The following is a 26206-nucleotide window of genomic DNA, read 5'->3' as shown; positions in this document are numbered from 1 at the left end:
TCTCAAAAACTAGAGAAGTTGTATGTAAGGTTTTTTCTTAGTAACTTGAGTTTTCATTGGTGGTGGTGTGGACCCAATCTCTTAGTAGATATGTGAGAAGCCCTGAATTTATTTATTTATATTTATTTATTTATTTAAATTCTTATTTATTTGAGACATAGCCTGCATGGGAGTAGGAGGTAGGAGCAGAGAGGGAGAGGGACAAGCAGACTTGGGCTGAGTACAGGGCCCAGTGTGGAGCTTGACCTCATGACCCTGAGATCCTGACCTAAGCCGAAATCAAGAGTCCGATGCTTGAGTGCCTGAACCACGCAGGCTCCCCATGACCAACCCTGATTTTAAGCTCATAAGCTGGCATGAGGAAACCAAGGCTCTTACTCCATTCTCTCATCCCTATTTCCCACAGTGAAGTGTGGCAGTCTATAGCATGAGGCCATACTCCCTGGGGTGGTCCGGGGAGACTTCTTGGAAGAGGTGACCACGAGCTTGATTTTGGTTTGACACGACAACATCACAGGGACTTACTTTTGTCATTGGGGTGTTGGTAGTATTCTGTGAGGGTGATAGTACTCATTTTGCAAATGTTCATCGCTTCAGTATTCAATCATTAGTAAGTAATTTTAAATGAGCTTGGTTAATAGTTCCCAGGAGTTTGAATTTCAGGATCCAATAAACTTTTTCAAAAGAAGACAAAAATGAGGATGTGAACTTGGGCTTGCTAAAGGATTATTTATTTTTACCTAAGGACAGTAAAAACAGCAACCAAAAATATCAGCAAAATGTAGCAACATGCCTCTACAAACAATCAACATTACTTTATAAAAGAAATGGTATTTTAACACCAAAATTTGTGAGGACATACACATACTCTAAAGGCCTTTTTCATTTTATTAACTCTTTGTCTTGAACTAATTTTAGATGGACATAGAAGTTATAAAAATAGCACAGAGAGCTCACTTCCTTCCCCTGATTTTGGCAGTTTATCTAACCATCATGCAACTAAAACCAGGAAATTGACATTGGTCTGAGCTCTCTGCTGTGCTGCCCTGGCTGAAACTCCACCCATGTTTCCAGGGAGCTGTCTTAAGTTTTAGGATCTGGTCCAGGATCCCACATTATCTTTAGTTGTGTCCCCTTGGTTGCCTTCAATCTTTGACAGTTCCTTATTCCTTTCTTGTCCTTCCTGATTTTGAGAATCTTGTATGTCTGATGTTTTTCTTATGATTAGATGGAGTTTAAGTGTATTTCTGCAGGACTATCGTAGAAGGGATGTTGTGTCCTTAGTGCATCAGACCTGGGTGTCAGGATGTTGACACACTCTCTTATCACTGGTGATGCTCACAGTAAAGTAACCTCGATCGTTTGGTGAAGGTGGTATCTGCTGAGTTTCCCCAGTGTAATGTTACTAGTTTTTTCTTCATAATTCATAAGTATTTGGGGGGAGATGCTTTGAGACTGTGCACATGTCCTCTTTATCCTTAAATGTCAACACACTGACCTTTAACATCCATGAGTGGATCTCATCAGCAGCAATTAATAATTGTGATGTTTGCCTAATGATGGTTTTGTATTTCCCTCATGTTTTTTCCACTTATTAAATTGGAATTCTCCTGAAGTAAGAGCTATCTCTTCTCCTCCATTTATTGAGTCAATTATTTATATTAGTGTAGACTCATGGGTATGTATTTTATTGTATGGCTTATAATTAAGTATTATCATTATTTATTTTGTTGCTCAAATTGTTCCAGCTTTAAACAATAGGATCTTCTTTTCTCTGTCTTCTATCGTGGACTGCTAGTTTAATTGAGTGAATTTCTCTTCTCACTGAATTCCTCCCAGCTCCCCATTTTTCATTTCATAACACCATAGGCTAGCAAAAACAGTCACATATTTGGGACACATTGGCCTAGGGAATGGAAAGGGATTCATGGGAACATGCTTAGTGCCGAATTTGTGTCTCGTCCTCACCTTTAGAAATAACAAGAGAAGACACAGGAAAGTAGTGATGGAGATATGAAGCAGGATAAAGAAAGAATATGTTGACATGGGACTTGCAAGAAAGGCATTTATTTCTTTCAGGATTGAAAGGGCCTTGGGAGGGGGCTGCTTCTAGGGAGTAGCGTAGTTCGTAAGAACTTACTGCATGCTACGCAGGTGCTGGGCCATACAGGCTACAAGCATAATCTTATCCAACCCTTCCCTAGTCTTACTGTGGAGGAGAGGTCCTAGTGTTTCCAGGAGGTCAAAACACATAAAGAAAGTGGCAGAGTCAGGATCGCATCTTGGTGCCCTGTCCCCTGGGACAATCTCTGGGCACTTTTCACAAACTCCTTCTAGCCCTGCAGTGGGACAGACATAGGAGAGAACATTTCCTGCCTGTTCTCTGGTGACACTGCTACCCCCACTTACTCCCCACCACAAAGATCTTTTTGTTCAATATCGGGGAGGGGGGGGCCAACCAGAGTTTCTGTGTAGTAATCACTGGTGTGTGTGGGTGTGTGTGTGTGTGTGTGATATTCTTCATCCTACTCTGTAATCTGTGGATTTAAATGTATTTATGTCTTCCTGTCCTGTTTTTCTAAAATCTTGCTTTTAGAATATGCAACTGTAAGGAGTTTTAATTTACAGGGATTTCACAAGAAATCTGCACCTGAGAGTCCGAAAACATAAAATGTCCCTCTTTCTAGTGAATCTATTTGACCACCATGGTTCCTTTCTTCTACTAGGCCTCCTGTCTTCACTATCCCTCATTCTGTTAGAAACAAAGAAATGGCCCCTGGAAGAGATAAAGAGATACAGCTGAGATTGTGTAGGTTCTTGGGTGGGCAGGAACTTGCCCAAGGTCACATGGAGTTTAGGGGAGAGCCTGAATGAGAAGCCAGGGGTGTGCACTCCAGGCCACCTCTCCACCATCTTGCCATGGCACTAGCTCAACAGTACCTGTCACTGTCAGCAACATTTGACTGAACGAGTGGCTGAGAGGAATTCTACCAAATGGTTTCTTAATAATAAATGCTTACATTTTCTCTTGGCCCCAAGCCAAATCCCCCCTCTCAGTCTTGTTTTCAAGGTTGAACATTAGAGTTAGTGACCTTGCCCTTATCGGCCTGTGGATGTCGCTCTCTGTCCATAAGCCTCCTTTCCAGGGACTGTGTTTGTAGCAAAGGCTGTAATTTTATTTTGGGTTTGGATATACTGATTACATTTTAGCTTCTGGTATATTTTCTCACCTGTCACAGCCATTAAATTTATTTTAATAGTTACTCTACCCTCCTGATAGTCCCGTAAAGGGGGAATTGGATATTGTCTATCAATTGGCTAGTCTGTGAACTAAGGCTATATCTAATTACAAGGCATTGTATCGGTTCTGATTTATTAACCATTTACTGGGCTTCAGAGAAGGTAGCATTTTTAGTAGCACCGTTCAGCTTGGATGTAGCCTTCCAGGAGGGCAGAGTGCCCCGACTATCAGTGATCTTACAGTTATTACTTTGTGTCATATATAATCTTGTTTTTTCCCTGCAACAAATAAATCTCTGGGACTCCCTGGGAAAAAAAAAAGGGGTGGGGGGAAACATTTGCGGTTAGAGTATAATAAAAATAAACCGTTTGTCATGCCTGCAGCTGACATTTATCAGCCCGTTTGTGGGTGCTCTTTCTCTCTCTCTATAATACAGAACATAATTTGTCACTTTGTAAATACATTCCCGTCTAAATCCCTGCCAGCATCTGTTAGTGCTTGAAGGATTAATGTGCTGCCCTGTGGGTGTCTGCACTCGCAGGGAATAGTGCAGCACGAGATTATGGATCTTGGGAGAGAGGGGAACAGGGTGTTTTCCATGCTTTTTATCTATACACGTGGTCTCTCTGGATTCTTCTTGAGTGTCCTTATCTTCCTCCCATTCTGCTTAGGTACCTGGAATTTCATCATTTGCAAGGCTTCTGATAGCCTGCCACCTTCCCTCTCCTGTTCATGGTCACGGTCATAGTAGTAGTCTATGTGCACTGGGGGTGGGCAGTGGCAGATGATTTGGGATCATTTAGAGCTGATTCAGACTCTCCATTCATCTAATTTACTTAATTTTCATTTTCTCAGGGCATAAAGATGCTAATACCTACTTCTTAAAGGTGCTATGGATGAAGAAAGAAATCTGCGTTGATGCAAAGTGCCGGGCTGGGAACGGGGCCCAGAGTAACTGGTGGGGCTCTAGCACCTTTCCTCACTGTCCACATGCGATTGGTTGGCCTGTTGAAGTCCATGAGTCAGGCAGCCGCTGGGTGGTCCTGATGTCATGAGCCCGCTGCTGGTTATGATACTGCTTCTTTTGCATCTTTTCCTGTTAGTTCGAGGAGTTTGTCTTTATTTTGAAATATTTATATCCTTGCAAATCAGGGGCTTGGTGGGTTCCTGGCCCAGAGAACATTCTTCCTGTAAGAAACTGGTTCTCACGAGGGCTTGGTACTGAATTCTGGCCAGGCTGAGGGACCTAAACCCTCACTCATGCCAAATGATTCAGATATCTGCTGGGGGGAACCATCTTTACTATCCCCAGCAGAAGGCATGAATTCTCCTGAGTGATAATGTGGTCTTTTAAAAAAAAATTTTTTAAAGATTTTATTTTATTTATTTGACATAGAGAGACACAGCAAGAGATGGAGCACAAGCAGCGGGAGTGGGAGAGGGAGAAGCAGGCTTCCCGCTGAGCAAGGAGCCCGATGCAGGGCTTGATCCCAGGACCCTGGAATCATGACCAGAGCCGAAGGCAGACGCTTGAAGACTGAGCCCAGGTGTCCCTGTGCCAATGTGCTCTTAATTCTTATTACTTTATGAAATGGCTCTAGTCTGTCAGCACCCTTAATCTACTGTGTCATTTGCATTAGAAAAACTCTAGGACGTGGCAGGAACGGCCTTATTGGTAACTCTCTTGCGGGCAGTCTGTCACTGTTTTGTTTCTGTGGCTGTGCTTCTGCCTAGCCCACCCCGGGTCTCTGGCACCTACCCCCATGTCTGTGTTTGCACCTCTCTTCTCTCTAATGAAGAACAGATGTGTAGGCCTTCTTTTCATAAAGAGAAGCATGGTTTTGTTGTTGTTATTGCTGTTTTGTTTTTGTTTTTTTGAAATATAAATGCTTATGAACAGGACAGAAATATCATGTCCAAATGCCCAGTGTCCAAGATGGGGCTTGTTGTTAGGATTCTGGAGAGAATTTTGAGCAGATCTGGGAACATACCTTTGATCCTGGTGGGAAAAAATGTCAAGTCTTCAGACCCCAAATGCATAAGAATTTGCATGCTTAGAAAATGTCTAGGGGGCGCCTGGGGGGCTCAGTGGGTTAAAGCCGCTGCCTTCGGCTCAGGTCATGATCCCAGGGTCCTGGGATCGAGCCCCACATCGGGCTCTCTGCTCGGCGGGGAGCCTGCTTCCCTTCCTTTCTCTCTGCCTGCCTCTCTGCCTACTTGTGATCTGTCTGATAAATAAATAAAAAATCTAAAAAAAAAAAATGCCTAGAAAATCCAGTTTGAAATTTTGACTGGTTTTATGAACTTCTAGAGATTCTGAAATATATTTCAAAAAGGTTCAAGTAGACCGGCGGAATTGTGGGGACTGTTTAGTGCTGAGACTTACAAAGTGTGATGCTCCCAAAATTTAGATCATTTAATACTAGACACATTTTTTTTTAAAGATTTTATTTATTTGACAGAGAGAGAGATCACAAGTAGAGAGAGAGAGGAGGAAGCAGGTCTCCCGCCTAGCAGAGAGCCCGATGTGGGACTCGATCCCAGAACCCTGAGATCAGGACCTGAGCCGAAGGCAGAGGCTCAACCCACCGAGCCACCCAGGCAGCCCCAATACTAGACACATTTTGCAAGGAGCAGTGTTAACACATGCTCACTGCTAAGTCTATAGTCCTCCTTAATCCTACACAGTTTGGGACTCTTCATGCTGTGTGTTACCTCTATGGTTATCAGATGTTCTGTGTGATAAACAACATACACTCTTAAGATATGGTCTGATGTTCTTTTTTCTCTTACGTTTATTAGGATCTGTAAATCATAGCAGTTACAAGACTGTCAGACTTGAGGAAGCACACCTAGTTTTCCTGTCTGTGTTCTGAGACGGAGGTCAGCAAACTATGCTCTGCTGAGAGGAAATTGAGCCCACTGCCTGTTTTTTAAACAAAGGTTTATTGGAATGTGTCCCTGCCCATTTGTTTGCATTATCTCCAGCAGCTTTTGTTGTCATGCTGCAAAAGTTGAGTAGCTAATATGGCCCACAGAACCTGAAGTACTTCCTATTCTGGCCCTTTCAAGAAAAGCTTTGCTGACCCCTATTCTGGAAAACTTATGTCCATAGGGGAAGAAAAGTCTGTTCTAGTAGATCAGAATGAGCGGTGGTTTGATTCATATCTTATTTCTACACATATGGAAACAATTGAAATTACACATGACTTTGTTATCACATTTGGTTAATCCAAAGCCTGGAGCATGGAGATAGGGCAGAGGTTGATGTTAGCTGTTTTTTTCATAATAATATGAAAATTTTAATGGTCAAAGTAAAACAAAGAAGTGTTAAAGATTTCAGATTCGTAGAAGGAAGAACATTCTGAGGAGTGAGATATGTTTGGCCGTACCAAAGTCTTCTGGAGTCGGATAATTTCAGGGTTAGGAAGAGAGATCTGTTGCTAGGACAGTATTACTATCTTGTAAGGAGAATTGGCTTATCGGATGGAAGGAAAACTAAAATCCCAGTTCAACCAGATACTAATTACATGATTTTTTATCTCACTTTTCATACTTGCTCAGCCTTTCTTTTATTTCTAAAATACTGATAATTTAGGTCTACATTGTAAGGGCTCCACAGGGTGAAATGTGGCAAAATCTATAATCGTCCTTTCCCTGAATGGTATCTGCCAGAGAGGGGGTCTTCAAAGTGTTTAATTCATAGTGAGGGTTTGCCTCATGGAATAGATTTTGTCAATTTCAACAGAAGAAGGAAGGATGTCTTAAGGTTCTACCTGTGTGATGACAGTTGACACCTGGTTTAAGTGGAAAGTATGACCCTCAGCCATAATGCCCCCGAGTCCTTCTGGGGGTTGCATTGCACGCCTGGTAGCCCAGAAGGGAGTGCAGCCTCATAAAAACAGTGCTTGCCTTTAAGAAAAAGGAGCAAATGTACCAGGGTGTCCGTTTACAGGGGTGAATTTCTGGGTCACCCCATCACAGTGCAACAGCAGAAGCCCTGCCTGTAGGGAACTTCTGTGTTGTCAAGCCAAAGGGAAAGGGGAAGATGCCGTTTATAAATATTGAAGAGGCAGGGAGAGCGTGCACTAAGGCCAAGCTGCTTTAACATGCATGCCATTCCAAAGTGGCTTCTAATGGACATTTATAAGGTGGTGTCCCCCGCACTCCCCCTTCTCACTCTAATGCTGTCTGAGATGAAAACATGCAGTCTGTAACTTAGCTGGCTTTTAACAGAATTACCCAATGTGATTCATTTGTCCCATTTAGCTATGAGAGAGGAGACCACAGAGCAAGTCAGATGTGTCTGTGGCTGTGTGCCGACACCCCAACCCGCCTGCTTTGTGCGGAAGGACAGGACACCCGTTGGCTGCTTTGACTGTGCGTGCAGGTGTTGGCCTCCCTCTGCCACTCTGCAGGGCTCCCCTGTCCTCAGCTTCTGTGTGGACTTCATTTCCTGAGGAATCCTGGTTCCATTGTCAGATGAGCCCTAACAAACCCAACACACACACACACACACACACACACACACACACACACTCTCTCTCTCTCTCTCTCTCTCTCTCTCTCTCACTTTCCTCGGAGGCACGTACCCTGAGACTATCTGGAGTAGCCGCCTTCAGTGGAAAAGCAGTTCTCATTAACCTGATGTATCCTACCGGGCCGAATTTTTTTGAATGAATTCAGAAGTCACGATGGCTGTTGTCTCTCAAAGACTTTCTCAGGTTTATTTTATGCGGTTTGGTCTCCAGAATCTCTTGGTGTTTTTCAACTCTCTAATGTGCCAGATTTCATGCTGCTTGCCAGCCAGAGGATTCTTCTTCCCCCAGCACATGTCTGTCTTGTAACGTCTGGGCAAAGCAGTGAGCAGCGGTCCACACAGAGCTGACGTGCTAGCTCTTCTCTTGAGCTTGGCAGGGGCTGGATTCGCCTTTCAAGGGGGAGACACAGGACAGTTTTCCTGAACGATTTCCAGCATATGACACAGATCCATGTGGCTGTCCCTGATCAACAGGTGGCTGTTGTTCACTTGGTGAATAGATATCCCAGCTCCTTTCACCTTGGGTCCCTCTGGCCCTAAGAAATCCTTACGATCTACATTCATCTTCTGGACGGAGAAAGAAAATACTCGCCTCCTAATTCGTAAGAAGAACAGCCCAGGAGTTACACACTCTTCCACTTAACGGCCTTGGGTAGAAGCCGGATTGCCCCAGCCACCTCCCTGCGTGCTGGGTAGTGTCCTTTCTGGCTGCATTCCCTTCTCTGCAAACCCCACACTATGGGAAGGGGAGAGCTAGTTTGAGGGATGCTAGTTTTCTCTGTCTACGGTGTATCTTCACTGTATAACCTAGAGGTGATTTTTAGATTCTAGCCCGTTGGTTTCTGCCTTTTAATATGTAGATTTAAGTACATTTATATTTCTTGTGAGTATGGTTATATTAATAGTCCCTTCTGAGTTTCATTTCATGTTTGTTCTCTACCAAGTGTTTTCCTTTATTATTTATTGAATTGTTTTTGGATACTTTTTTGGATTGATCCAGTTTCTTTATATCCCATGCATCGTCTACATCGTTCCCTCCCCGGCTGTTGGTTTGGAAGCTAAAGATCCTCTTTCATTCCTCCCTCTTTCCTTCCCTCCCTGCCTCCCCCCCACGCCGCCCCGCCCCGCCCCGCCCGCCCCTTCTCTCTTTCTCTCTGTCTCTAAAGTCACTCTTGAAATTTTTACTAACATACCTAAATTTTCTCTTACAAAATATGAAGCTGCTTTATGCCTCTCATGTTAACCAGACCATCCTTGATTTAACGATTCAGTGCAGTCTACCTCCCATAAAAAATATCTTCCTTGTTGTAGTCATTTTGGTTCTTTCTCCCAAGTCCTTTGTAAGTGTAATTTATTTGGTCTTGCAGCTCATGTAAAAGGTGCACAGCATTTGGGGAGCACTTGACTGTGACCTCTCTTTCGGGTGCATTCTCATCTGTTTCTGCCTTTATGGGTGTTTTGTTTGGAACCTAGAAGAGGCTGCTCAGGCACATGCCACTTCAAGCAGGATACCTCATTTTTCTCCAAGGTTTATGTGTGTGTGTGTGTGTTTTATCTTTTCCATATTATCTGTTGAAAGCCTTGCCTTGTTTCTGTAGAACTTTTGAAAGGTTTCTCTCTTTGGATTCATCTGTAAATTAAAAATAGCAGTCATGGTCACGTCTCAGGTACAGTGATACTGTTACATGTTTACTGCATGCTTTGCATATGGAGTTTGTCTCCATCATCCAGCAGTGTGGCTCAGCCTGCCAGCACGAAGCCCCAGGAGAAGTGCCTGGCTTCCCAGAGGGCTTAGAGAAAGCCGTTGCTGCTAACATCACCAGCAAACTTTTATCTCAACTTTTGAGTTTGTCCTGTTAGGTGGTCTGATATTTATTCCTTTGTTTCCTCAGTTAAAGCCTGTCTCAAAAACCTGCTTGGTGCCACTTTCTGGGTACCAAGTATGTGAGATCAAGGTGGAAAACTTTGCATTTTAATTTACTATAAATGTCATTGTGAATTATTGGTTGTTTAGATTTTCTTTCTTAGTCTCCGGCAGCATTCATGGGAATGGAAATTATGATGACCTTCTTGGAGGACACCCAGCAAAATCCATCAAAATTTAAAGTGTGGGTATCTCTTGATCTGGCAATTCTACTTCCAGGAATTCGTCCTCTAGAAACTGTTCCGGTGTTGCAAAGTACAGGTATTGAGGCATCACTCTCAGTAACAAACTGGCTTGAGTGTTGTAAATATTAATTACAACAAGAGCCATGGTTAACGCTCCCAGAGCATCTGTAGCAGGTGCTTGCCCTGGCTGCTGTCTCACTGAGTCCTCACAGCAATCCCAAGGTGGAGGGGCTTCCATGATTTCTGTCCTTATAGACAGTGAGGGTTAGACATCGGGAATTTAAGCAGTAAGTTCACAAAGCTAGTGAAGGATGTGGAGGGCCACGTCCTCCTAAGTGGACCAGTTTTTAGTAAATGATTGAGCAGTCCCTTCAATGGCCTAAACATGCTGGTTGGAATAAGTGGGAGTAGAGTTCTGTTGAGATATATCCAATTATGTATGAGTCGGGGGAAAAACAATATTATTATAAAATAACGTGTGAGCTACAATGCTGCGTTTGTACGAAAACGTTGTTGTGCCATGTTTTTAGATGTGTAGAAATTGTATTCCGGAAGGATTTGGGTCCAGCTGTCACTCTGCTCGTCTCGGGGCCGTGGGTTTGGGAGTCGTTTTCACTTTGTAAAATCCACCGTGTGTTACTTGTACTTATGTCACTGAGCCAGTCTGATTTTTTTTTACCGCCTGTGACACAGTTCAACAGCCAAAGACCACTGTGCTCCGATCAGAGAGCCTCTCAGCAAACTCACACGTGCAGGGCGGCACTGTTGGCCTCTGGGGCCAGTTGTCAGGGGCCGTCGGTGCATTGTCCCATTAGATGCGGGTACACCCTCCACCAAGCTGTGACAGTCAGACTTGTCCAGTCCTTGCCAGATGTCCCTTCAGGGATGGAGTGACCCTGCTTGGGAACCTTCAAGATAGATGCTGGCTGGTCCATGCGTGGTTCTCTCCATACCAAGGGTTGTCACGGCAGTCACATCTCTCCGTCCAGACTTCTCCAGACTTCATGAGTCCCTCATGGGGAATTCAAACTGCTCAGAACCGTAGCCGACAAATCTTGCTTTTCTCCCCCTGCTCCATTTAGCTGAGCCCTTTTGACTTGCCACCAGATAATCAGGGGACCCCAGATCTCTGTAGTTTCAGCAGTGCACTTATTTCTGCATCGGGGAAGCGGGAGGGCGCTGAGACTTCTTTTTTCTGCGACTTTGCCCAAATAGGGGTTTCTAGTGCTTAACAAGTTTCATTAAGAACACAGCTATTAAATATTCAAAATATATAGCCTGTTCCTGTTGAGAGTATAATTATACAGTAAATTAGCTCATGTCCACTATGTTGCCTTTTAAGCACATCTTTGATGTTTTCAGTACTTACATAAGATATAGGGCCTGTTTATTAAGAGTCTTCAACTGTGTATAAAACTAGAGCAGTCAAAAGTAATGGTGTCTGCTGAAGGATTCTTTATCATATGAATTTACCTTTAGTCATCTATTATTTATTTCAGCTATTTTATATGCCATTATAATAAATATTATGACAGAGAAAGCTTTTATGCTTCAACTTATTGTAGTACTCTTTACTTGCCTGCAATCCTTCAGGAAAATGTAACCATGCTTTACCTATAGTTAACGTAAATCATCACTTACATTAGAATGAAAAATTCACTATGAAAAAAGGCTCTTTCTTCAATAGCAAGGCATAAACGCACAATCATGTTGACTGCCAAACTCCCGTGCCATCTGCTGTCCGTCCTTAAACTGTTTTTAAGCTGCAAAGTGAATGCATTGCATAGAGGGAAATTGGAAGGTTTTCGAATATTTTCACTCTCTTGTTAGTTTCTGGCAAGATAAGCATTTTTTATCCAGAGTGCAAAATATTGCCAATTACTGTCTGAGCAGTTTTAATAGTTTTGCTTTACGTGGCACGTAACTCATACACCAGATTAAATAAGCTGTTACCCAGTGCAATTTCTCCTTGAATCAGCCTCACAATTACCTATAGATATTGATACAGTTATTTTATAAATTGAGTTCCAGCAACACAAGGCAAAATTTTTGACCTATATATAATGAAGAAAGAGTTGTCATGATTTTCTCATTAGGGATGTTTGTGTATTTTGCAGGAGAGGGAGGACAAGATTAGGCGGTGCTCGTGGGGGCCCCAGAATAGGGGGTTGATGCCGATGGTTGATCTAAAGTTTAGGAATGACAGATGTAGCCCCATACCTCAAGCCTTTACAGAAATCCTGGGCTTTGCCTAGGATTGTTTTTGGTTTGGTTCCCTACTTGGAGATGTAGAATCTTCTCTAAGAGTATTTTTCTCGTTAAATGAATGGTAGTATGCAGACTGGTGCAATGTTTAGAGGCATAAAAGAGACTCTGAGACTCTCTTTTTCTCCTGGGTGCCCTATCAGGAAGAGCATTTATCAGTGCATCCTTCTAATGTTTTAGGCTTGGCCAGGATTGGGCAAACTCCCCATTGGATTTACTCATGGTCTGGTGTGGGATGTTTGACTGAAAGGTACCAGAGCCGAAAGTAGATGCAAGAGTCTCTACTTCCACGTTCCCCGGTGAAGAGGCTACCATTCACTGCCACCATTAACATCACTTAAATAATACTGGAGGAATTAGTGCTATGAAGTCCCACATAGGATATTGATGAATTATTAAACCAGTTTAGTTAGGTCTGTATTATAGTTCAGTGAATAATGTCTTGTCAATAGTGTGCTCAGCCCCAGTGTCTCTTGCTGTTGTAAATGTGACAACTCCTATTTAAGGTTTCAGAACATAAAATCAGGACTGAGAGTATGTAAAGTGGAAGGGTGAGAGACATCAGCATAATGCAATTAAGGCCCATTGGATTAGAATTTGCAGGATGCCATTAGCAATAAGCTCTGAGTGTAGATTATTGCCTTGGTTACATTTTCTCCTTCAGCAGTAGGCTTCTCTTGTAAATTCTAAATGTATAAAATAAATATGATATAAAATGGATACAAATAAGAATATATAGATGATGTTAATTTCTTTAGAGCTTCTTGGTGTTCTGTGTTGAGGGCTCTGACAACAGGGGTGCAGCACAGTGTGGTGTCCAGCCAAGAGATGAACTCTGGAGCTGGCCACATCTCCGTTGGAAACCTGGGTCTTTGTCTCACTAGCTGTGCCACTTTAAGCTTTCATCGGCCTCTGTTTTCTACTCTATAAAATGGGGGAAATAATGTACACTTGAAAAGATTTTTCATGTTACTTTTAAAGGAAAAGTAAATGCCAGGCATATCATAGGTGCTCTTTTTAATTTTTTTAGCTTTTATAATCAATGAGTATATGTAAATGGGAACTTTTTTTAGGGAAACACAGAAGTGAATTCTTCCATTAGTGTAAGAGAGAGGTAGCCACACACCCATCAAATCCTCATGGACTGGCACCTTCAAGTTAGGATGTGCAGTAGCTAGTGGCCCTTAAATGGTAAATCTTATATTTGCCATAGCATGTGCTGAGTCCCCACTGCTGAAGGAGAATTTCCTCTGGTCCTGTGGAGTCTGGGCTCCCGGCTCTGGCTCAGCAAGAGGTTTCTTGGGTTTCTCTAGCTTTCTACCTCCAAACGAGATCGGGCGCGTTCAGGGTGGTATGGCCATAGACAGCTTTCTACCTCCAGATGGACTGTGTACTCTTCTTTTGACCAACTCAGACATGGTGCTTTCAACACAAAATGAAGAGCTGTTCTCACTAGAGCTGCTGCCCTAGGACTGTGTCAGAAGTGTGTGTGGTCAGGCTGAGTGGGAGGAAGCAAAGGTCATGTGCGAGCTGAGAGCATTTTGAAGTATACTTGGCTTGATTGCACTGAACGTGCCTCATAGTGCCCAATGGGTCTTGGTCCCGTACCAAATACTTTGGATTCGTTACAGGGAGAAATCAGACTGTGGAGCAAAAAAATTGATATACCTCCCGCTAATTCATAGGCACTTCATAATTAATGATGATTTTTAAGTAAAAGTTGTTTTTTAAGTATGGTTGGCCACTTGAATTATTTATATACAGTTTTCTAAATGCCTCTTGCCATGAGATATTACCCTTTTTTGTTCTTCCATTGATGGCAAGCAGACTATGGGTGAGATCTTTCTTCTTACCTGTTGTAATGATAGAGGGGGTAGAAAATAAGTAAAGGGGATGGAGTCCATGGAATATATATATTTACCATGAGAGGTAGAGTTAGTGAATGAATTCATGCTGATAAACATCAACATGCTGCTTTTTATGAGGCACTTAGAGATCTGGAGGTTTTCCTCAGGGTTGGCCTTGATTTGAGGGCCTGGGGAGTGGGGAAAGGTTGAGCGGGAGAGGACAGGTGGGTTGTGTGGACATTTTTGAGTATTGAGAGTGATTATAATCATATCTTGGTGTGAACCTTGGCTTTGCCACTGTTACCTGGGTGAAGTTGTACAAGAGCTTTCAGAACTTCAGATTCTATATCTATGAAATGGTGGGTGAAAAGTACCCCCATCAAGTTGGGATAGGTAGGGATAGAAGGTGCTGTTGGGCGAGGGCTCATATGGGCAGTGTTCTGAAATCACTCCCATTGGCCTGTTATGTCCAATTCAGCCCTTGCAGTGAAGACTGAAGCTATTCAGTGCCAATGGTGACAGTGATGATGGTGATGGTGGTGGTGGTGATAATGGTGATGGTGGTGGTGGTGATGATGATGGTGATGATGGTGGTGGTGGTGATGATCTTGGTGGTGGTGGTGGTAATGATGATGGTGATGATGGTGGTGGTGAGGATGGTGGTGGTGGTGATAATGGTGGTGGTGATGTTGATGATGGTGATGATGATGGTTGTGGTGGTGGTGATGATGATGGTGATGATGATGGTAGTGGTAATGGTAATGTTGATGGTGATGGTAATGATGGTGGTGGTGGTGGCGATAATGGTGATGATGATGGTTGCAGTGATGGTGATGATGGTGGTGATGATTATGATGGTGCTGACAATGGTAGGAATGAAAACAAACACAATCACAATAAAGACAATCATTGCTAGCAATTACAGAATACTTGCCAAGTAGTTAGGCACTATTCTAAATGCTTTACATGTATTACCTCACTTTCTGGTAAGGCAGGTGCTGTCATGACTTTTGTCTGATAGAAGGAAACGTTGAATGCACAGGTGGGAGACGTAACTTTCCTGTCTGGTCAGTGGAGGACCCAGGCAGTGCAGCTTGAGTCCATGGCCTTCACCAATGCCCTTTAGATTCAGACCACTTAAGGAATTTGGAAACTGGATTACCATGGCCTCCAGGGGATTCAGCAAGCCCCCTTCCTCCTGCTTTGGGGTCAGGTATCATCCTCAATTGCTGAGTTGCTATTCGAACTTTCTCTGAGTTATTGAATTTAGTTTTATGAAATGGAGAAAGGAGACCACAATTACTAATATGCTTTATTATTGAGAAACAACAGGTATCACGTTTTAGCAGTGGCCTTCAAAATAATGATTATTGTAGTTATTATTTAAGTGTCTCAGGCCTTATATACAACATACCTCATTTTTACTCTAAACACACAAGGCAAGTGCCCATTTTCCATTAAAGCAGCTAAGGCCGAGAGCATTCATGTAGCTGCCCTGAAGTCATGCTGCTATTGCTGCAACCACGCTGGGCTGTGGCTCCAGGTCAGCCTGGGTCTGCTATCTCTGCTGTGGATGACAGTGTCTCCCCGCTCCTCCACTTAAATACCGCACGGTCCCCATATGGCTCTTTTGGTTTCAGGCAGTATCACATCTGAGTCACACTTGGCTAGTTTGTAGTCATAAAATGATATGAGTGATCACTCTTACATCACAGCAGCAAGCAGTCCCTTTGGTTGGGCATTTATAGACTCTTGAATCACTGAGGCAGATTTTAGAATGTAAATAAAGAATAGACCAAGAAGACTTGGCCTATCGAGGGTGTCCATAAACTGTGCCACCAGCAAGTGTCCTCAGATCCCAGGGAAATGGAGGAAGAGTATGTGGGTTGCTTAATTACTCTGCTTTTGTGGCTGAGCCCCGGGTGTCAGGAGCAGGTGGGCATCTCAGCTACTTAGAAGTTGCCTGATGCTTCCTGTGTGGGATGCCACCTGTGCAGTTCTGTTTTAAAATGATGGGTACCGGCATCTGTATACATAATTTAAAGTAAATTTACATTCTTATTCTGCCCGAGACAAGGAGATTGTGTACTGGTGTGATTAGAGAGAAGAGTGAGGATTTGGGGAAGGGTTGAGAGAAGCATCTGATAGCATTTTAAGATTCAAAGCTCTTGGTACGAAGTCCTTCCAGTTAAACAAAGCTGAGCGGATAGATGGATAGATGGCTCTATCTAGATGGCAAAGAAGAAGTGAGGGGCATATGCAAGGTTAACAGTTTATTTTGGAGTTGGGGGGATTGTAGATGCTTTTTGTCCATATTTACCTGCCTTTTCTAAAATTTTCTGTAAATTAATGAAAGTGTGAAGTAGAAAGTGGCCTTAAATAACCCTGGAAGGGGAAAGTCATAGACTGTGTGTTAGTCGTTATCATTCTTCATTTTACACACACACACACACACACACACACGCACATGCATTTCCATTTCTTCCATTATATACATAGAAATACAAATACAGAAATACATGTAGAAATAGATACATATATATTCCATATATGCACTGTATATATTCTGTATATGTATCTATTTCTCTATGTAGTTTTGAGGACATGGAGGCTTGTGCTTTCTGAAGCTGGGCATGACCACATGACTTGCTCTGCCACACAATGTGAGCAGAAGTGACATCTGTACTGTGGGGGGGAGGCCTTCAGATCTGTCCTCTGTGCAGTTTGTCACATTCTCCTCCCCACACAAGTAGAGGTGAGTGATGTGACAGAAGGTAGAGGCCCTATCTGCCTAGGCCCCTGGCTAACCAGAATGAACATGGTTTTACTGACCTGGGATCAGTGTGTGTGAGTAGTGATCCTTGATTGTTTTACGACACCGAGGTTTGGGAGCTGTTCGGTGAGGACACTGAAACACCTTCTCCTGGTCGGTAGGGAGGCAGTTGTGTGAGCCGTACTAAGGAAGCTGGACCATAGCTTATTGGCTGTTCTAATGTACTAAGGGGTTTTAAGCGAGGACTTTGTTTATGTGTTTGATTTGCCAAAGAGCAAACCCAGCCCAGAGAAAGCCTGGACTTCTTATGCTCTAGATGGCAAATGCTAATTTAACACCTCTAATTAAAAAACCCACCAGTTCTGTAGTGGTGGTGGAACAGTCTGCATCTTAAATGTGGTGATTGTTAGAGGAATCTATGCGGAGTAAATTGTCATGGAATCGTACACAAAGATAGTCCAAACGCAAGACTCTGAGTGCATCCCCAAACTGGTCAAGCCCAGGCAATGTCTGTGGTCTCATGGGCTGTGTTTGCACCACTGTGGGTTTTCTGCTTCTGATAATGTGCTGTAGACATGGGTAAGATGTCACCATCGGCAGTGCTGGGAGGTGGGGGACTCTCGGTGCTGTTTTTGCCACTTCTTGTGGGTCTATAACTGGTTCCAAATTAAGGTTAACAGTAACAACAGAAAGTTTGTGAGTTACACTGGAGAGGTGCATTGTGGTCAGTTCTGGATTCCTGGCCAGACGTGGCAGGAAAGCTCACACTGGTGGACGGAGCCTCCGGCCCCCACCCAGCAGACGGCAGTTCGTGGGTGTTGCCTGCAGTGCCGGGGCCGTGGGCTCCTGTTTTGAATGCTTCCCATGATAAACATGTCTATCATGTTGCTAGGTTTGTGAGACAGTCAGAAGAGCAGCCCTCCCCAACACACACACACTGATTCTAAAAGCTGTGTGTTTTTTCTTCCCTGAACTGACCAGATTGCACATAGTTTCTCTGCATTTCACAGGGTCAGTAGCAGAAACAGGAAACCTGGTGCTGGGGGCAGGGGAATTACCTGAGTAATAGTGTGTGGACTTGAATCACTGTCCCCAGGAGCCTAGTAACCCACAGCCTGTGGATTAGTCTGTTGAACTACTCAGTGGCTTGTGACCCCTTGTTCCCTCTGGATGTGTATGTTCTGATTTTGTACTTATTGGTAGTGGCAGCTCTGTACTTTATTTTAAAGAGAAGGGGGAGGACCAAAAGACAACTTACCTCTTGTAAGTTACACACAGAAGGATGTACTGGCCCACGTGGCTGAGCCATCATTTTCTTTGAGAGATTGCTTTGGGGTCACCATCTGGGACTGTTCTCCCTGTTTGATGAGGGAAATATGTATAAGCCTTTTTTTTTTAAATTTTATTTTTTATAAACATATATTTTTATCCCCAGGGGTACAGGTCTGTGAATCGCCAGGTTTACACACTTCACAGCACTCACCATAGCACATACCCTCCCCAATATCCATAACCCCACCCCCCCTCTCCCAACCCCCCTCCCCCCATCAACCCTCAGTTTGTTTTGTGAGATTAAGAGTCACTTATGGTTTGCCTCCCTCCCAATTCCATCTTGTTTCATTTATTCTTCTCCTACCCCCTTAACCCCCCATGTTGCATCTCCTCTCCCTCATATCAGGGAGATCATATGATAGTTGTCTTTCTCCGATTGACTTATTTCGCTAAGCATGATACCCTCTAGTTCCATCCACGTCGTCGCAAATGGCAAGATTTCATTCTTTTGATGGCTGCGTAGTATTCCATTGTGTATATATACCACATCTTCTTTATCCATTCGTCTGTTGATGGACATCTAGGTTTTTTCCATAGTTTGGCTATTGTAGACATTGCTGCTATAAACATTCGGGTGCACGTGCCCCTTCGGATCACTACATTTGTATCTTTAGGGTAAATACCCAGCAGTGCAATTGCTGGGTCATAGGGTAGTTCTATTTTCAACATTTTGAGGAACCTCCATGCTGTTTTCCAGAGTGGCTGCACCAGCTTGCATTCCCACCAACAGTGTAGAAGGGTTCCCCTTTCTCCGCATCCTCGCCAGCATCTGTCATTTCCTGACTTGTTAATTTTAGCCATTCTGACTGGTGTGAGGTGATATCTCATTGTGGTTTTGATTTGTATTTCCCTAATGCCGAGTGATATGGAGCACTTTTTCATGTGTCTGTTGGCCATCTGGATGTCTTCTTTGCAGAAATGTCTGTTCATGTCCTCTGCCCATTTCTTGATTGGATTATTTGTTCTTTGGGTGTTGAGTTTGCTAAGTTCTTTATAGATTTTGGACACTAGCCCTTTATCTGATATGTCGTTTGCAAATATCTTCTCCCATTCTGTCAGTTGTCTTTTGGTTTTGTTAACTGTTTCCTTTGCTGTGCAAAAGCTTTTGATCTTGATGAAATCCCAATAGTTCATTTTTGCCCTTGCTTCCCTTGCCTTTGGTGATGTTCCTAGGAAGATGTTGCTGCGGCTGAGGTCAAAGAGGTTGCTGCCTGTGTTCTCCTCAAGGATGTTGATGGATTCCTTTCTCACATTGAGATCCTTCATCCATTTTGAGTCTATTTTCATGTGTGGTGTAAGGAAATGATCCAATTTCATTTTTCTGCATGTGGCTGTCCAATTTTCCCAACACCATTTATTGAAGAGGCTGTCTTTTTTCCATTGGACTTTCTTTCCTGCTTTGTCAAAGATGAGTTGACCATAGAGTTGAGGGTCTATTTCTGGGCTCTCTATTCTGTTCCATTGATCTATGTGTCTGTTTTTGTGCCAGTACCATGCAGTCTTGATGATGACAGCTTTGTAATAGAGCTTGAAGTCCGGAATTGTGATGCCACCAACTTTGGCTTTCTTTTTCAATATTCCTTTGGCTATTCGATGTCTTTTCTGGTTCCATATGAATTTTAGGATTATTTGTTCCATTTCTTTGAAAAAAAATGGATGGTACTTTGATAGGAATTGCATTAAATGTGTAGATTGCTTTAGGTAGCATAGACATTTTCACAATATTTATTCTTCCAATCCAGGAGCATGGAACATTTTTCCATTTCTTTGTGTCTTCCTCAATTTCTTTCATGAGTACTTTATAGTTTTCTGTGTATAGATTCTTAGTCTCTTTGGTTAGGTTTATTCCTAGGTATCTTATAGTTTTGGGTGCAATTGTAAATGGGATGGACTCCTTAATTTCTCTTTCTTCTGTCTTGTTGGTGTAGAGAAATGCAACTGATTTCTGTGCATTGATTTTATATCCTGACACTTTACTGAATTCCTGTACAAGTTCTAGCAGTTTTGGAGTGGAGTCTTTTGGGTTTTCCACATAGAGTATCATATCATCTGCAAAGAGTGATAGTTTGACTTCTTCTTTGCCGATTTGGATGCCTTTAATTTCCTTTTGTTGTCTGATTGCTGAGGCTAGGACTTCTAGTACTATGTTGAATAGCAGTGGTGATAACGGACATCCCTGCCGTGTTCCTGACCTTAGCGGAAAAGCTTTCAGTTTTTCTCCATTGAGAATGATATTTGCGGTGGGTTTTTCATAGATGGCTTTGATAATATTGAGGTATGTGCCCTCTGTCCCTACACTCTGAAGAGTTTTGATCAGGAAGGGATGCTGTACTTTGTCAAATGCTTTTTCAGCATCTATGGAGAGTATCATATGATTCTTGTTCTTTCTTTTATTAATGTGTTGTATCACATTGATTGATTTGCGGATGTTGAACCAGCCTTGCAGCCCTGGAATAAATCCCACTTGGTCATGGTAAATAATCCTTTTAATGTACTGTTGAATCCTATTGGCTAGTATTTTGGCGAGAATTTTTGCATCTGTGTTCATCAAGGATATTGGTCTGTAGTTCTCTTTTTTGATGGGATCCTTGTCTGGTTTTGGGATCAAGGTGATGCTGGCCTCATAAAATGAGTTTGGAAGTTTTCCTTCTATTTCTATTTTTTGGAACAGTTTCAGGAGAATAGGAATTAGTTCTTCTTTAAATGTTTGGTAGAATTCCCCCGGGAAGCCGTCTGGCCCTGGGCTTTTGTTTGTTTGGAGATTTTTGATGACTGTTTCAATCTCCTTACTGGTTATGGGTCTGTTCAGGCTTTCCATTTCTTCCTGGTTCAGTTGTGGTAGTTTATATGTCTCTAGGAATGCATCCATTTCTTCCAGATTGTCAAATTTGTTGGCGTAGAGTTGCTCATAGTATGTTCTTATAATTGTCTGTATTTCTTTGGGGTTCGTTGTGATCTCTCCTCTTTCATTCATGATTTTATTTATTTGGGTCCTTTCTCTTTTCTTTTTGATAAGTCTGGCCAGGGGTTTATCAATCTTATTAATTCTTTCAAAGAACCAGCTCCTAGTTTCGTTGATTTGTTCTATTGTTTTTTTGGTTTCTATTTCATTGATTTCTGCTCTGATCTTTATGATTTCTCTTCTCCTGCTGGGTCTAGGGTTTCTTTCTTGTTCTTTCTCCAGCTCCTTTAGGTGTAGGGTTAGGTTGTGTACCTGAGACCTTTCTTGTTTCTTGAGAAAGGCTTGTACCACTATATATTTTCCTCTCAGGACTGCCTTTGTTGTGTCCCACAGATTTTGAACCGTTGTGTTTTCATTATCATTTGTTTCCATGAATTTTTTCAATTCTTCTTTAATTTCCTGGTTGACCCATTCATTCTTTAGAAGGATGCTGTTTAGCCTCCATGTATTTGGGTCCTTTCCAAATTTCCTCTTGTGATTGAGTTCTAGCTTCAGAGCATTGTGGTCTGAAAATATGCAGGGAATGATCCCAAACTTTTGATACCGGTTGAGACTTGATTTAGGACCAAGAATGTGATCTATTCTGGAGAATGTTCCATGTGCACTAGAGAAGAATGTGTATTCTGTTGCTTTGGGATGAAATGTTCTGAATATATCTGTGATGCCCATCTGGTCCAGTGTGTCATTTAAGGCCTTTATTTCCTTGTTGATCTTTTGCTTGGATGATCTGTCCATTTCAGTGAGGGGAGTGTTAAAGTCCCCTACTATTATTGTATTATTGTCGATGTGTTTCTTTGATTTTGTTATTAATTGGTTTATATAGTTGGCTGCTCCCACATTAGGGGCATAGATATTTAAAATTGTTAGATCTTCTTGTTGGACAGTTCCTTTGAGTATGATATAGTGTCCTTCCTCATCTCTTATTATAGTCTTTGGCTTAAAATCTAATTGATCTGCTATAAGGATTGCCACTCCTGCTTCCTTCTGATGTCCATTAGCATGGTAAATTCTTTTCCACCCCCTCACTTTAAACCTGGAGGTGTCTTCGGGTTTAAGATGAGTTTCTTGTAGGCAACATATAGATGGGTTTTGTTTTTTTATCCATTCTGATACCCTGTGTCTTTTGATTGGGGCATTTAGCCCATTAACATTCAGGGTAAGTATTGAGAGATATGAATTTAGTGCCATTGTATTGCCTGTAAGGTGACTGTTATTGTATATTGTCTCTGTTTCTTTCTGATCTACTACTTTTAGGGTCTCTCTTTGCTTAGAGGACCCCTTTTAATATTTCCTGTAGAGCTGGCTTGGTGTTTGCAAATTCTTTCAGTTTTTGTTTGTCCTGGAAGCTTTTAATCTCTCCGTCTATTTTCAATGATAGCCTAGCTGGATATAGTATTCTTGGCTGCATGTTTTTCTCATTTAGTACTCTGAATATATCATGCCAGCTCTTTCTGGCCTGCCAGGTCCCTGTGGATAAGTCTGCTGCCAATCTAATATTTTTACCATTGTACGTTACAGACTTCTTTTCCCGGGCTGCTTTCAGGATCTTTTCTTTGTCACTAAGACTTGTCAATTTTACTATTAGGTGACGGGGTGTGGACCTATTCTTATTGATTTTGAGGGGGGTTCTCTGAACCTCCTGGATTTTGATGCTTGTTCCCTTTGCCATATTGGGGAAATTCTCTCCAATAATTCTCTCCAATATACCTTCTGCTCCCCTCTCTGTTTCCTCTTCTTTTGGAATCCCAATTATTCTAATGTTGTTTCGTCTTATGGTGTCACTTATCTCTCGAATTCTTCCCTCGTGGTCCAGTAGCTGTTTGTCCCTCTTTTGCTCAGCTTCTTTATTCTCTGTCATTTGGTCTTCTATATCGCTAATTCTTTCTTCTGCCTCATTTATCCTAGCAGTGAGAGCCTCCATTTTTGATTGCACCTCATTAATAGCTTTTTTTATTTCAACTTGGTTAGATTTTAGTTCTTTTATTTCTCCAGAAAGGGCTTTTATATCTCCCAAGAGGGTTGCTTTAATATCTTCCATGCCTTTTTCAAGCCCGGCTAGAACCTTGAGAATCATCATTCTGAACTCTATATCTGACATATTACCAATGTCTGTATTGATTAGGTCCCTAGCCTTTGGTACTGCTTCTTGTTCTTTTTTTTGTTGTGAATTTTTCCGCCTTGTCATTTTGTCCAGATAAGAGTATATGAAGGAGCAAGTAAAATACTAAACGGGTGGCAACAACCCCAGGAAAATATGCTTTAACCAAATCAGAAGAGATCCCAAATCGTGAGGGGGGAGAAAGGGGATAAAAAGGAGTTCAGAAGAAAAAAAAAAGAAAAGAAAAAAAAAACTTAAAAAAAGAAAGCCGATAAAAAATATAAAAAGGAAAAAAATATATATATATTAGATAAACTATAAAAAACGTTAAAAAAGAAAACGGTAAAAGTTAAAAAAATTTAGCAGAAGAAGAGAAAAAAAATTGAAAAAGAGAAAAAAAATTAAATTAACTGCAAGGCTAAAGAATCATGGGGAAAAAGCCATGAGTTCCATGCTTTGCTTTCTCCTCCTCTGGAATTCCGCCACTCTCCTTGGTATTGAAACTGCACTCCTTGGTAGGTGAACTTGGTCCTGGCTGGGTTTCCCGTTGATCTTCTGGGGGAGGGGCCTGTTGTAGTGATTCTCAAGCGTCTTTGCCCCAGGCGGAGTTGCACCGCCCTTACCCGGGGCCGCGCTGAGTCATCCGCTCGGGTTTGCTGGGTTCGCTTTCGGGAGCTTTTGTTCCCTGAGCGCTTTCCGTAGAGTCCGGAGGGCGGGGATGAAGATGGCGGCCTCCCGGTGTCCGGCCCAGAGGAGCCGAGAGCCCGGGGCCCCACTCCTCAGTGCGCCCTCAGAGAACAGCGCCCAATGACTCCTGTCACCCTGGCCTCTGGCCGCACTCCGAGCTGACCAAGCCTGCGACCGGTTCAAGGTAACCCCGAGTTTAGAGCTCACTCCTCGGCTCTGTCTCTGTAGCCGGCTTCCCTGTTCTAATAGCGGTAAGCTCTGCGACACTCAGACACCCCCGATCCTTCTGTGACCCTGCGGGACCTGAGGCCGCGCTGACCCCGCCTGGGCTTCACCCCAGTTAAGCTTCTGGAGCGATGTCCCTCAGCGGAACAGACTTTTAAAAGTCCCGATTTTGTGCTCCGTTGCTCAGCCGCTCGCTGGGAGCCGGCCCCTCCCCCCGCGGTCTATCTTCCCGTCGCTTTGGATTCACTTCTCCGCCAGTCCTACCTTGCAGAAAGTGGTTGATTTTCTGTTTCTGGAATTGCTGTTCTTCTTCTCTTCAGTCTCCCGTTGGATTTGTAGGTGTTTGCAATCTTTAGATAAGCTATTTAGCTGATCTCCCGCTATCTGATGTAGTCTCAGCTGCTATTTCTCCGCCATCTTGACTCCTCCCCAAGCCTTTTTTTTTTTTTAAATTTTATTTATTTGACAGACAGAGAGCACAAGTAGGCAGAGAGGCAGGCAGAGAGAGAGAAGGAGGAAGCAGGCTCCCTGCTGAGCAGAGAGCCCGATGCGGGGCTCGATCCCAGGACTCTGGGATCATGACCTGAGCCGAAGGCAGAGGCTTTAACCCACTGAGCCACCCAGGCGCCCCTGTATAAGCCTTTTTATGATACGTAGCCTGCATATCCTATGGGGTTTCCCTAAGGGGCTTGGCTGAGAGGAACAGTGTCTTTCCCACTGCTTTCCCAGCAGTTTTCCTCTCGTGATAGATTCAAAGTTCTGTAAGATCCTCTGTGTGGCAGTGAGCATCTTGCTCTAAGTGAAGTAAGGCTGGGGCCAGAGGCCGTAGTATGAGGGTGAAAGGCCACTTTATTTGCTAACTCTTAATGTCAGATGGAGTAAGAATCTGTGGGGAATAAAAATTAGCCGTTGAAAGACTCAGTACTCTGAAGAGATTTTAGTCATCGGATGGTCATCAGCCACGCAGACAGGGAGTGAGTAGGGTTTTTCTCCTGGTCTGGAGGCCCAAGCTGTCCACATGGTACAACCTCAGTCAAGTGCGTTCATCTCTGCCGTTGGTGGTGTCTTTCTCTATAAGACAAGGGGTGTGGCCTCACGTCACTGTGGATCCTCCAGCTCTACTATTCTCTGGTCTTGGGAAGCTCCTGACAAAACCCGTGTGGTGATATTTTCCCCTCTTCCTGGCTCAGGTTAAATGTTTCTGCTCCTCCTCCTGAAATCGGCATGCTTGTGCACCTGCCACTGTTACCCGAGGAAATTCAGTCTACATTGGTCAACTTGCCTTCACCACCTATATGCCTGTTGGGATTGGGGTAGTCCTTTTATCACCTTACATCTCTTTCCCTAAACCTTGGCTCTGTTAGGAGACATGCCCTGGATCGTCTTCTAACAGCAAGCTGGTCTGACGCAGGCTTCGTTAATACCATTCCATTCCCCCATGCTGCTCTGTAGCCCACGCAAACCACTGTTTGTTGCAGACCTGAAGGAATCTGGCACACGAGATACAGTATCTACTTCTTGTAAAGTTTGTTAAATGCCTTCTCTCTTGCAGGCTGGGTGTAAGGTGCTATACACTCACTCTCACAAGTCTATGAGGAGATAATTAATATTTTGCTTTTATACATGAGGGAACCGAGGCTCAGCTATGTTAAATGGCCCAAAGTCATTTGGCCTCCCAGCTGCCACTGCCTGATGTTTGTTGTTCAAGGCTGGGGACCCGGGTTCAGCCCAGCATGGAGGCAGCCAAGACAAAGTGCTGTGATGTACTAAGCATCTTAGCACAGTTTGTATCTCTCCCCGAATAAGACAACTGAGGTGGAGGAAGTGCCCGGCAGTGCCACTGGCATCCCCCTTCGTAGTGCTTGTCTCCTCGGTCCCACCGTAGCATCACAGTCCAGATGAGAATTCCCAACCTTGCCACTTTTTCTCTGGGAATTAGCTTATCTGGACAGGCAGGTGGCCCTGGCATTCTTGGCTATATGTGCTTTGGAGGACAGAGGTCTAAGAAGGGATAGTATTTAACTGTGTACCGTGCAGGCCAGCCAGGCTTAAAAATTGGGAGTGCCCCATAAACATGGGGCGAGTCTGAAAGGCAACCCTCATCTTTCCAGAATTATGCTAGGACAC

General features: G+C 43.2%; 1 protein-coding gene across 17 annotated transcripts in view; it reads left to right on the top strand.

Moving 5' to 3' along the window:
- The window catches only part of WWOX (WW domain containing oxidoreductase), a 944020-nt gene that overhangs the window by 230768 nt on the left and 687046 nt on the right, over positions 1–26206 (top strand). The window lies entirely within an intron of this gene.

This window comes from Lutra lutra, chromosome 17 (assembly GCF_902655055.1).
Source record: "Lutra lutra chromosome 17, mLutLut1.2, whole genome shotgun sequence".
Lineage (NCBI taxonomy): Eukaryota > Metazoa > Chordata > Mammalia > Carnivora > Mustelidae > Lutra > Lutra lutra.
Note: the sequence above shows the minus strand (reverse complement) of the source record. Positions and strands in the feature narration are given on the sequence as shown.